This window comes from Vicia villosa, unplaced genomic scaffold (genome assembly GCF_029867415.1).
Source record: "Vicia villosa cultivar HV-30 ecotype Madison, WI unplaced genomic scaffold, Vvil1.0 ctg.001494F_1_1, whole genome shotgun sequence".
NCBI classification, from domain to species: Eukaryota; Viridiplantae; Streptophyta; class Magnoliopsida; order Fabales; family Fabaceae; genus Vicia; species Vicia villosa.
In genome coordinates this window covers 289732-299671 of record NW_026705640.1, presented here as the reverse complement: position 1 = coordinate 299671, position 9940 = coordinate 289732, and positions in this window count along the sequence as shown.

Below are 9940 nucleotides of genomic sequence, written 5' to 3'. Positions count from 1 at the left end.
AAATCAAATCAGGGTTGTATGCCGAACCTCAAAACATTTTTCCACATTCAAATCAATTTCAAAACTACGATAGGCCATTCAAAAAGCCTTTAAACAATTTCAAATCACAAATTCAATCCTAAGGCGTACAACCCTGTGCCCGAACTACGTTGACTCTGATCCTCCATAAGGAGGTACGTAGGCACTTGGTAACAAGGCGAGTCTCCCCCCCTAAAATTTTAATTCGTTTTTAAATCTTATTTTTACCCTTTTCAATTCATTAGCTATAAACCTTATAATTATTGCCATAAACCAGATCTTTACAATGTTAGCCTTTAGGAAAGGGTTAAGGGTGCCTAACACCTTCCCTCAACCTGATTATAATAACTTACCCTGAATCTCGTATCTGCGTAGGGTTTCCTATTCGCCCTTCAGAATAGGTGGCGACTCTAAAACCTTCGATTTTAGGGCAGGTTGGTACATATACAATATGAGATTACTAGTATCACTTTGTAGTTTTAGAGATAAAAATGGATGATAGTATTTATGAAATGATAAGTGGTCCATTTGGGGCTTTTTCAGCGAACAGGAGTTGAATATTTGTATTTGGAGTGGCTCCTTGACCACCGCTCACGGCACTGAGAGCCATTGGTGTAGAAAATTCAAGAAATTTATCAAGTCCAACAATCGGAACATTTTTATTTTCCATTGGAGTAGAAGAATAATAAAGGGATTTTGAGATGAATATGACATCATTGATTCATAATATGGATGATAATTTGGATTGGATGACGGCATAATGAAATTTGGAGGAAATGGTATATTTTGGGGACCTTGTTGGTTGGAAGTAGGGGTGTTCGCAGTGCGGTTTGGGCGGTTTTGACGTAAAAGATCATCAGAACCACAAGAGAAAAAAGTGTGCGGTTTGACTTGGTTCGGTTGACTTTTAGAAATAAAACCGAACCAAACCAAACAAAGGCGGTTTGAATTGGTTCAGTTTTTTTAAAAAAAAAATATTGAGCCATGCATACACATATAGATGACAACATAACTTTGTATTTAGTCATTTATGTGTTATCAAATAATAACAAAACTCATCATATTTAGACAATAATGTTTCATTTAATATACAAAAATAAGATTAGATAAAAATGAAACAAAAAATATAAAATAGTAGCATAAAACAATATAAAATACATTATAATGAAATTAAAAAAAAGAGTGAAAGATTAGAGAAGATGAAAAAGAAAGAGAAAAAGAGATGAGAGATTAGAGAATAAGAGGAGCAATAAAAACGTAATTGGAAGAGAGAACATTATAATAAAAATAATATGATGAAAAAGAAAGAACGTAAGATTTGAGAGACTAGAGAAGAAGAGGTGATATGTATTTGGAAAAGAAGATGAGAAGAAGGTGTGATACTGCTAAGCAAGATTTGAGAAGACTTAAATTGAAACCTTAAGTGTGAGGTAGGGTAAATCATTCGTAAGTGGAAGGGTAAGGCAATAAGTTCGAGTTTGGGTTAGATGCGGGTTAAGTGAATGTTGGTTGTACCATAACGCGGTTTGGTTTAGTTTAGTTTGGTTTGTAAATTACAAACCAAATGCGGTTTTTTACGATTTATGTTTTGTTTGGTTCGGTTCGGCTTTGCGGTTTTGTATTGGGCCGGTTTGGTTTTGAACACCTCTAGTTGGAAGATTGATTTTAAAATATATATTTGTTGGGATTTGAGTAGTTGAAAGGGTAACTAATAGAATTTTGGGTGTTAAAAGGATTATTGTTGGCATTCATTTCACTAAAAAAATGTTTAGAGCTACCAACAAGAGTTTATTGGAGGATAAATAAAAAAATTACAGAGGAAAAAATCGATTTTTTCTGTGTCAAAATCAAATGAACCAAGTATCTATTTATAGACAAAAAAATGATGAATTTTGGTGAAAAAAATTTAATTTACTATAAAATAATTGACCCCAAATGATTATAATGAAAAAAAATCTAAAAAATCACAACAACCAATAAAATTTTGCCAGGTGTTTTATGTGGCCCCCACTCCGTCCTCATTCAACATGTTGAATGTTTCCCACACCAATTAATCCACCTCACTTTTAACATCTCATTCACTCCATCAGACAATAAATGAAATAGAAAAGTCACGATGAGAGAGAAAATGTTTTGTTCTCTCTCCTAGTCCACTCAACGACCTTTGCGTTTTACCCAGGTTTTTCCAGCTTCCATTAGGTTTTTTTGGGTAATCCTTTAGCAATGGGATCGGAATGGCAATTGGTAAAAAGAAGGGGGTTTAGAAATCATGTTTCTTATTGGGAAGTATTTCCGCTAAGCCGAAGAAAGCTAGAGCGTGAGGATCAATATATCTCTTCCGTGTTTTTCTCTGAAATACCAGAAAAAACTTCAGCGGAGTATGTGTTTGGGCTGTTTGGTTGCATGGGTAACATTGTGGAAGTGGTGATTTGTCCCAGACGGAACAAATATGGCAAAAGGTTTGGTTTTTCTAGGTTTGTGGAGGTGGATGATCTGAAGAGGTTGGCGATAAAGTTAGACAATGTATTGATTGAGGGGGAAAAATCCATGCTAATCCTCCAAGGTTTGAGTGTGGTGGAGGTAAGGAGGGGTTTCATAAATTAGGGGAATTAAGGAGGAATGATATTACTTATCAGAAGGAGTTTCAGAAAAGAAGAGAAGAAGGGGTTAAGAGAGGGGTAGGCGAAAAATCTTTTGCAGATGTGGTTGCTAACAAGGTGAGCACCTCTGCTCCGGTTTCTACCCCTTGCTTGAAGTTCGTGACAGAAGAAGACTTGAATAACAGATCAAAGAAGGCCTATATTGGTGAAGTTATGCAATTTGGTTCTTCTTACAATATGCAGTCGAATTTTGAAATGGAAGGATACTTTCAACTTAAAGTGTCTCCTTTAGGCCCAAACCTTTGTTTGTTAGAAGAAGTGGAGGAAGGAGAGATTGAAGACTTGATTAATGGAGGTTTTTGTTGGTGGAAATGTCATACCCCAAAATTTGCCCTCCTCTATGCATCTTCAAACTCAAGGCTCAAGGGTTCTTCTCAAGCAACAATATCCTAATCGAGGGTCTCAAAGTTAGGGTTTGCATTTCATCAAAGGATTTTGAATCCCCAAGGCCTAAAATGGATCTCAAGGTCTCTCACATATTTCAAACACCTCCATGACACATATAAAGACCTCTAAATCCATCCTTCCATTTTTTATTATTGTTATTTCTTTTATATTGAATTTTAGTCAATTAAATTCAATTTAAATTAGATAAAATGATGGAGATATTTTAAAGAATGCACAAGGATTATTTTTCAAGCAAGTCATGATCATAATATCATTGAAATTTGTTTGGGTTGATGGTAGAGAAAAATTAGAGGAAAAAATAAGGGAAAAAAGCATGTTATTTATTCAAATTTTCTTTTCTCTTGGTAAGTAATAATCCAAGCCCATAGAAACCCTAAAATACACATATATATGCTAAAAATAGTCAGCAGCAAAGGGGGGGGACAAAAATTTGAGAGAGGAGGCTAAGGTTTCCAAATTCAAAACCCTCTCCAAACTAGGGCAACAAATACTTCCTTCCACAGTCAGTCTCAAGCGATGGTAAGCCTTGCATCATGTTGCTAAAGGTGCCAGGAGTCGATACCTATCATTAGTCAAGGTTCCCAGCGGCCGGAACCGCCATGCTCATCTCCTCCGGTCGCCTTCCTTTTCTTGTTTTTGGATTTCTGTAATCGTGCATCATGGCTCAGTTTCACCCATATATAACTCTTCATATGTATCATTATAACATGTTTGACGTGTAAATCATGAGTTTTGGCGCAGGAATGAAGGAATACCATTGTTGAAGCTCCAAACTGCAGTGCGTTCGTTTTCATATTTGCAGGCTTCGTATGGCAAAAATAACCACACCATTGAGATCGCAGAACCCAAATTAGTGGATCTGGGTTATTGGCTTGTGCGTTTTGGTCGAGTTTTGCAGGTTTTTTCAATCAAAGGCTCGCCAGAGAAGAAGAGCCAGTCCGACGCCGGCGACTGTGTGGAGTTTTCAGGGTCTGGCAGCGTGGCAGCACGGCATTGGATCAATTCCCAGGTCTGAAATGTTGACTCCTCCGTAACATACGTGGCGCATCACTATTCGCGAGTCAACCATAGTGGATTCTCTCCCCTTCCTTAATTGGCTGCGTGTGAATACTTTGGGGCCCACATTTTGACTTCAACCAACCACCAGGTATTTTGCCATTTATTAATTTCATGTGACCACAATAACAACGAGCGAATTGCAGCGTGATGGTGGGATCAATGCTTGGTAAGCTAATTGTGCTGGGATCGATCCTGGCAAAAGACAATTTTTTTTATGATTTACAAACCTAGTGAACCTAGTGCATGCCATATCATGAGCTTCTACTATGCACCCTCACATTACAGCCACAGGATCTCCTATAATTCCAATCTAACGTACCAGGATTGCAAGGCATACCATGCACATCAGGTTTCTTTTATATAATTTTTATATTATTTATATGATTGTTATTTGATTATAAAAATGGTAACATGTATATATTAATTTTTTAAATTAGGATTAGAGTTATAATTAGGGGTTTAGAATTATTTATTCGATTATTTCGATTATCCGACTTAATTGATTAAATTAATTAATTTAATTATAAATCACCAAAAACCCTAGGAAAGTTTATCCAAGGCGTTAGGGTTTGCCCAATCCCATTTGGCAAAGAACGTTAACCATCAATTAATTCTCTCCTCGACCCGACTAAAGCTATTAGTCGCAGTAGAAGAGAGATAAAAATAATAAAAACCTCAATTCTAACTTCCCCTTTAACGGATAAATGACGGGTGAATATCTATTTCATCCCGCCTTCGAATTAGTCGACTCTCTATGTCGTACTGATCAAATATCTGAATAAAGCAATAAAATAATTTAATAATTCTAAATCAATTCTCTCCTCGACCCGACTAAAGCTATTAGTCGCTTTAGACGAGAGATGAAAAATACTTAAAATTAAAATACATTTTAATTTGCTGCCCACGACGATCAATCTATCGATCTGAGTAACCAGCAATGCCCTCAATCCGTTAGCTATACTGACCAAATCTATTGGTCACCGCATCTAACGGTGCCATATCTAATCAGGGTTGTACGCCCAAATATCTAAAACACACTAAACCACGACACTACGGATATTCATCCTTGTCAATCAGGCAGTCCAAAATGCCTTTCAAATCACAAACTACGACAGGCTAGTCAAAAGGCCTTCAAACGATCAATTCAATTTTTAAGGCGTACAACCCTGTGCCCGAACTACGTTGACTCTGATTCTCCATAAGGAGATACGTAGGCACTTGGATAACCAAGGCGAGTCCCCCTCCCTAAAATCTCAATTTTCCCCTATTCAATTCTTTAGCTATTAAACCTCAATATTTTAGCCATAAACCTTTACCTTAGATTCGAAGCCAATAGGAAAGGGTTGAGGGTGCCTAACACCTTCCCTCAACCTGATTATAATAACTTACCCAGATTTCTTAACTGCGTAGGGTTTCCTATTCGCCCTTCAGAATAGGTGGCGACTCTAAAAACTAAATTTTAGGGCAGGTTGCTACAGGAAACAATGGTTCTCGAACATTAGACCGTGGAAGGAAGCTGATGTAGATAAGGAAAAGGCTATGTGGATTCGCATTATGGGCATCCCTTGTCAAGCTACGTGTTTCAAGTTCTTCGAGATATTAGGAAACTCTTTCGGTTCTTACATTTGTTCAGATACTTCAACTGAGATTAGGATGGATGTGGTGAGGATTATGGTGAGAGTACCGATTTCTTTTCGGCTTCAGGAAGAGATGGAGGTTAATATAGATGGAACTACTTTTTCTTTGTTCTTGAAGGAATATTCTCAAGGCCTGTTTCAAGGTGAATGGAGCAAGGTGAAGCAAGACAACCGTTCGGCCAACTCTTCAAACTCTAATGAATGTTGGATAGGAGATGAATACAGCGTAGGTGATGATGAACTGGCAGAGAAGATAGATGTTGGGAGGTCGGAAGCTGAAGAACCGGTTGAGAAAGGAGAAAATGGTGACTCTCTTTATCCATCAGGTAATAGTAATTCTTTTGACAAACAACCTGGTACCATCGAGAAGTGTGAAGGAAAGTTTGACAAAGCAATTGTTAGAAGCAAGATGGCGACGTGTCATTCAAGTAGTGGGTAAAGGAATGAGGATAACATATCATCTTTTACTGACACGATGGAGACTATAGTTCCTTGTACTGGTGGATTTGAAAACGTCTTTTTAGCTGAACAAGGAGTGAAGAGAAGAAATAGGTATAAAAGTTTAAAATACAAAAGATTTTCTGACTTGGTAGGGACCACCTTTTCTAAGAAAATTAAATACAAAAAGAAGAAAGTGCCTCTTTGTACATATCATGCGTTGGCTATTGGAATGGGTGAGGGACTACCGAAGGCTCCTCTTACTATTTCAAATAGTTTTGTAAATGCTGTACAGGGAGGAGAAGGGGTTGGGAGTTATTGTTATGGCAACCAATCTGAAGAGTATAATATTTTGAGATGTAATTGTCGGGATACAAAATAATTTGGATTCTAATATTGGGGATAAATTATGGATACCTATTTATAATCTTGGTGTAGTTATGGAGGATACAAAGAAGGATTATAAAAAAAAAAGATTGTGGATATGGAGTTGAAGGACAAAATTAGAAAGGAAGGAGGGAAGGCGCCTACTATTTTATTAAGATGATAGTAGGATCTTTAAATATTAGAAAGGGAGGTAGTAGAATCAAGAGAAGAAGGATTAGTCACATAATAACAAGGGGTTGGCGGATATTTTCCTAATTCAAGAGACAAAATTGAATTTGGTCTCCAATTTTTTGGCTAGGAGTTTTTGGAGGTTTGAAGATATAGGTTTTTATTTCTCGGGTTCTATTGGCATATCGGGTGGTCTTCTAATTCTTTGAAAAGAAAGTAGTGTGAAGGTATTATATAGTTTTCAAGGAGTTTGTTATTTGGGAATAAAATTGAAGTGGCATGACTCGATCTACTATGTTTTCAATGTTTATTCTCCGTGTTCTTTGGGAGCAAAGAGGGATCTTTGGCGAGAGCTTTTGAGGTTAAAGCATAAGTTTGTCGACAGTGAGTTATTGATAGCAGGGAATTTCAATGCGGTTAAGAATATGGAGGAAAGAGTAGGGAGATATATGGTGGGAAGTAATTCCGAATGGAGGGAGTTCTTAAAGTTTATTGAAGATAATGGTCTTGTGGATGTGCCTTATAAAGGCAAGAAGTTATCTTGGTTTAGCGGAGATGGGAAGTCTAAAAGTAGGATCGACAGATTTTTGGTGGCGGAAAATATTATTAGAGATTGGGGCGTTGTGGGGCAATTTATCGGTTCGAGAGACATCTCGGACCATTGCCCTATTTGGTTGGTGATAGACCGTGCTAATTGGGGTCCTAAACCTTTTTTTTGTAATAATGAGTGGTTTACGAATAAGGAGTTTTTTCCTTTTGTGGAAAAGGAGTGGAAAGCTATAAAAGTGGAGGGTCGTGGTGATTTTATCCTTAAGGAGAAACTTCGGATTCTTAAAGGAAGACTTAGGTGGTGGAATAAAATGGATTTTTGTAAGATTTATTTGGAAATAGAAGAGGGAGATAGGGTTATGAATGATGGGATGGATGAAGAAGATGGTGGGATAATTGATGTGAAAAATCTAAAGAAAGCTAGTAGTAACTTTTGGTTGAATTTAAAGATTAAGGAGAATATGTTGATTCAAAAATCAAGGATAAAATGGCTTAATGAAGGAGATACTAATAGTAGGTACTTCCATCGGGTTATGAACGAAAGGAGGAGGAGGAATCATATTGGTCCTATCAATTCTAGTAGAGGCTTGTTGGAATTGGTAATTGAGGTGAGGGAAGAAGTTCGGAATCATTTCAAATTGAAGTTTTCCGAACCGGAAGTGTCGAGGCCAGTGTTGGATGGGATTTTCTTCAAGGGGTTGGATTATATATATATATATATATATAGAGAGAGAGAGAGAGAGAGAGAGAGAGATTTTCTTGAAGTGCCTTTCTCAGAGGAAGAGATTAGGGAAGCGGTGTGGAGTTGTGATGGTTCGAAGAGCTCGGGCCATGGTTTCTCTTTTCATTTTATTAAGAAGTGTTGGTTATTCATTAAAGATGATTTTTTGAAGTGCTTTGAGGATTTCTATAGCGGGGCTTATCTTTCTAAAGCTATCATTTCATCCTTCTTGACTTTGGTTCCTAAAGCATCTAATTCTTTAGGATTGGAGGATTATAGACCAATTTGTTTAGTTGGGTGTATTTATAAAGTTATCTCTAAAATTTTGGCTTGTAGGTTGAAGAAGGTGTTAAATCCAATTATATTTAATTGTCAAAGTGCTTTCGTCCCGGGTAGACAACTACTCGATGGAGTTTTGGTGGCTAATGAAGTGATGGATTTTGCTCAGAAGGAAGGTAAAGATTGTCTTCTCTTTAAAGTTGATTTTGAAAAGACTTATGATAAAGTTAATTGGAACTTCCTTAGATACATGTTTAGAAGGATGGGTTTTGGCTCTATTTGGATGTAGTGGATGGAGGCTTTAGTGTTTTCAAGTGATATGTCGGTGGTGGTCAACGGTAGTCCTACAAAGGAGTTTGCGGTAGAGGGGGGTTTAAGACAAGGAGATCCTCTTTCTCCTTTTCTTTTTGTTATAGTAGCGGAAGATCTTAAGGGATTAGTTAACAAAGCGGTGGAAAATGGAGACTTTACGGGGTTTAACATCAATGGGAAGTGTAATATTGATATTCTTTAATTTGAGTACGTCACTTTGTTGGTAGGAGATGGGAGCTGGAATTATATTTGGGCTATTAAAGCGGTGTTGAGGGGATTTGAACTTGTTTCGGGGCTCGGAATTAATTATCACAAAAGCAAGATAATTGGAATTAACATAAACTCTAACTTTTTGGAAATTGCTTCTTCTTTTCTTTCTTGTAGGGTGGAGGACAAAGTCTTTCTCTTTTTCGGAATTCCTATAGGATCTAATCCTAGGAGGATTGCTTCGTGGAGTAGCCTTGTGTCTAAATTAAAAAAAAAAAGGTTATCTTCGTGGAAGGAGAGGTGGCTTAGCTTTGGAGGTAGGATTACTCTTCTCAAATCCGTCTTGAGTAGCCTTGCTATATTCACTCTATCCTTTTATAAAGCTCCGGTTAAAATTATTAAGGAAATTACTAGGATTCAAAGTAATTTTCTTTGGGGCGGTGTGGAGGAGAATAGAAAGGTCCATTGGGTGAGTTGGAAGGATTTATGCCTTCCGATAGAAAAATGGGGTCTTGGTTTGAAGAGGATGGGAGAGTTTAACTTGGCGCTTCTTAATAAGTGACGGTGGAGAATTTTATTGGAAGAAAACGTTTTGTGGTATAATTTTTTGAAGGCCCGTTACGGAGATATTAATTTAAAAGTCATACAAGGGAAGAAAGGTGGCAATTATAGGTGTTCTAAATCGGTTTGGTGGAAGGATATCATTTCTTTAATAAAAGAGGATTCTAAAGATGTTTTTGTCAACAAAGCTTCATTTATTCTTGGAAATGGTTTTACAACTTCTTTTTGGCTCGCCTCTTGGTTGTATTGTGGTCGGTTGCGGGATCTTTATCCATCTTTATTCTCTTTGTCTATTTTGAAGGAAGCTTCGGTGGGAAGTATGGGTGGTTGGCATAGGGGTGTGTGGGAGTGGGGTGATTTCGGTATTCCTAACCTGAATTCTAGCCTTGTTTTTGAAGAAATGAACTCTCTTCGGAATCTTCTTCAATCGGTCTCTCCTTGTGTGGATTCGAAGGATAAGTTAATATGGAAGGATGGAGAGGAGCATGTTTTCACGGTGAAAGGATGTTACTCTTTTCTTAATTTATCTTACATTC